Genomic DNA, 3452 nt, shown 5'->3' with positions numbered 1-3452 from the left:
TGTGTCCACCGAAAACTAAAAATAAATATTTAAAAAATTCTCTCTCTCTCTCTTTAAAAAAAAAAAAAAAAACAAAACCGGGTCTTACTAAGTTACTTAGGGTGTAAGTTCCTAAGGCTGGGCTCAAACTTGCTATCCTCCTGCCTCAGCCTTCTGAGTTGTTGAGATTACTGGCAAGCAGCACTGTATTTGGCATGTTCTATTTAGTTGCCTTTTGAAAAATTATTTGAAGCTGTGTTTTAGTTTTAAATTTCACAGGTAGAACTACGAACCAGTCAATTGATTATTCTGTATTTTTGAGACTTCATTTGGGTAAGTTTTTTCCAATAATCCAAAAGCTTAAGTTCATTTTTTTTTCATAAAAAGTTCGGTGGGTTTGTTGTGGTATTTAAAATTGACATTGTATTTCTAGGTAAAGTATATAATGAATGTTTAAATTTTATTTATTTTTAAAACCCATCCTTTCAAAACATATTGACATCCATACTAGTGTAGGGAAAGTTGTTTAAAAAGGATTTTTTCCTTGAGTGTTGTTTGGATTTTATTGTCCTTCAAAAAAGGAGGGAAACAGATTGACATACATTTATAGTGTTTTTCAAAGTGTGGTCCTTGGTTCAGTAGGTTCATCTACACCTGGGAATTTATTAAAAAAAAAATATATATATATATATATTTATTGCTGGGCTTCACTGTAGATGTACTGCTGGTAAACTCTGGAGATGAAGTCCAGCATCTGGGTTTTAAATAAGCCTTCCAGGTGATTCTGATACTAGCAGAACCACTGGCCTAATGTACCTAATGTACTGGTCAGAGTTCACCCAAGAAAAGAGAAATCCCTCTAAGTTTTAAAAACAGGAATTCATTAAAAGATGTTGGTTACCCAGGTGTTGGAGGAGCTGAGACAGCAACACAGAATGGTGAACCAACCTAAAGATGAACAAGGGCAAGAAGGTAATATGCCACTAGGGGTTGGGTTATTGGAGTATTGGAGCCAGGGTTCTCTGAGGAGTATGGAACCTCCTTATAGGAGTTGGTAGGAATTGGAGCCATGGAAGAGATGTAGCCATTGTTGAGAACATACCTGAAATAGAGAAGAAGTGGAGGAAATATCATGGCTCTTTTCTTTTTCCCATCAGTGCCAGTTTTCTGTTAGTGCTTCTCATAGGCTGAACCCAGAGAGAGCCATCTGATCTGGGATCCTGAGAAAAGGTCTTAAGGGGTCAGCTCTCCTGAGGTACACAACTCACAAAGACTAGATGTGTGGGCAGACAGGCCCAGGACTGGCACATGCAATGAGTACATTTTAAAACAGAATATTATTTTAAGACAGTCAAATATTTTAGAATGCATTTTGGTACCAAAAATTAATCTTGAAATAGAGTACTGTCGTGCCAGGAGTGGTGCTCACACCTGTAATTTCAGCATTTCAGGAGGCTGAAGCAGGATGATTGCAAGTTCAAAGCCAGCCTCAGCAACTTTGTGATGCACTAAGCAACTCAGTGAGACCCTGTCTCAAAATAAAATATGAAAAGGGATGGGGATGTGGTTCAGTGGTTGAGTACCCCTGGGTTCAATATCTGATACGCCCCTCTGCCCTCCCAAAAAAGAGTATAGTCTTAATAGATAAATTCAGCATTATGAAAACCAAAGTGTCCTTGTAATGTTAGCCAGGGAGGTCTTCTCAGGAACTAGAATTTGTCAATTTAGGAAACATTTCTGTATACTTTTGAAACACTTTCCTTTATGGTATTCCAAGATATGTTTTAACACACCTCTTCCTATTCAAAGGGTAACCAAGCTGCCCTTGGTTGTTAGTGTCCCCTTGTGTCAGACAATGAGAAAATTCTCAGTTTCTCTTTGATTATTTGCCTGAAATGTTCTGCATTTTTTCTTTTCACATTTCCCTTCTTGTTCATTGTTTTTAAGTCTTAAGTTCTTCCGTTTATCCTCTTTGCCCTTTTATCTCCCTTTAATTTTTTAGTGTTCTCTCTTCTTTCCTTTTCCTTTGTTATTTCAGTTGTGATTAAACTGATTAAATTTTGGTTGGTAGAAGGGTACTTAAAATGATAGGTCTGTAACAAAGAAAATGTAGCTTGTAAGTATTTAAAGTTAGAAATGTTAAACCCTTGAAAGAGTCCTGAACATCATCTTAGAATCTCTGCAAAAATTTATGCATTTCCTCAGCCTTTTAAATTAATATATATTTTTTAATTAGACACTGGTATTTAACTGCTATTATTTGGAGCATCATTGTTTTAAACTATTTATAAGAAATGGAAGGGGCTGGGAATGTGGCTCAAGCGGTAGTGCGCTCGCCTGGCATGCGTGCGGCCCAGGTTCGATCCTCAGCACCACATACAAAGATGTTGTGTTCGCCGATAACTAAAAAATAAAATAAAATGTAAAAAAAAAAGAAATACTTAAGTTTAAAAAAAAAAAAAAAGAAATGGAAGCCTAAGAAGCTAACCACAGTTTTGCCCCTTGAGGGAGCAGTGTGTTCTGAATTTCAATTGACTCTCTTAGAATCCAATTATGTGTTTAATGGTCCAAAATAAAATCTAATATTTATGAAATTAAATATGTCTGGAATATATATTTTTCTTATATTTAAAAGGTCTGTGTTTTCATTCATTAACTTATATTCACATTTAAAAAAACAAGAAAACAGTTGTGGGTAGGTGAGAAACCAGTACAGTTTTCATTTTATTTGTAAGGTTTTCTAATAGGAAATGCTGCTAGTAAAAACTTGGAAATGGAGAAGGAGTTCTTTCTGATTTTTGAGCGGTATTAGAAACCAGAGCTATACTTCTGTTTAGCACTGAGGCACCGAGCTCTGTAGATGAAGTAGAACAGTGTTTTCCACTCTTCATAGCACACACAAAATCATGTTTTGTATAGTACAGGGAGTAGGAGGAGATTTCTAACTATTGAAGAGCTCTTAATGGACTGGTGGATGGAATAGCTGGCCTTGGGTTCCAGTTGCTGTGTGGAGAATATTTAAGCGGTAATGAATCCCAGTCTTATTAGGAGCTGAATACTTACAACTTCTGACACGTATGGTAGTAAGTTATAATAGTGAAAGTTGGAGTAGGAGAGGTTGGTTATGATTGAGGTAGAGGGATCTAACAAAGGCTATGTGTATGTGGAGTGCAGATGACATTTCATTCGGAGGGTTTACCTTGTGCAGAGTTGTGGAGGAATCAAAGGGTGAGGAGAGTTTGGGAATGGATTGGGGGAAAGGTAAGATTTGAAGATGCAAATAGGGAGTAGTGTATTGAGAATTACTATTAAATAGTACCTTTATGTGGCAGAATGGTCTCATGACCTTCAGTATCACTGGTAGTTTTTGAGGGGTGACCTGATCACATAACCACCCACTTCCTCCTTTAAAAAAGTCTCTTGGGGCAATGTAAATGAATTGGAAACTGCAAGAGGAAAATTCACTAGGGAGG

At 36.8% G+C, this 3452-nt stretch overlaps 1 long non-coding RNA gene across 1 annotated transcript in view; it reads right to left on the bottom strand.

The window, feature by feature from the left end:
• LOC125615751 overlaps positions 1-3209 on the bottom strand; it is a 14753-nt gene extending 11544 nt beyond the window's left edge. Inside the window, exons 1-2 of the long non-coding RNA XR_007346335.1 lie at positions 2828-3209; positions 1773-1778 (exon numbers count right to left, since the gene is read on the bottom strand). This is a non-coding gene — a long non-coding RNA (uncharacterized LOC125615751). The remainder of the gene's footprint in view (positions 1-1772; positions 1779-2827) is intronic.
• Between the last annotated feature and the right edge of the window lie 243 nt (positions 3210-3452).

The sequence above is a fragment of the Marmota marmota genome, unplaced genomic scaffold, assembly GCF_001458135.2.
Source record: "Marmota marmota marmota unplaced genomic scaffold, marMar, whole genome shotgun sequence".
In the NCBI taxonomy this organism is placed as follows: domain Eukaryota; kingdom Metazoa; phylum Chordata; class Mammalia; order Rodentia; family Sciuridae; genus Marmota; species Marmota marmota.
Note: the sequence above shows the minus strand (reverse complement) of the source record. Positions and strands in the feature narration are given on the sequence as shown.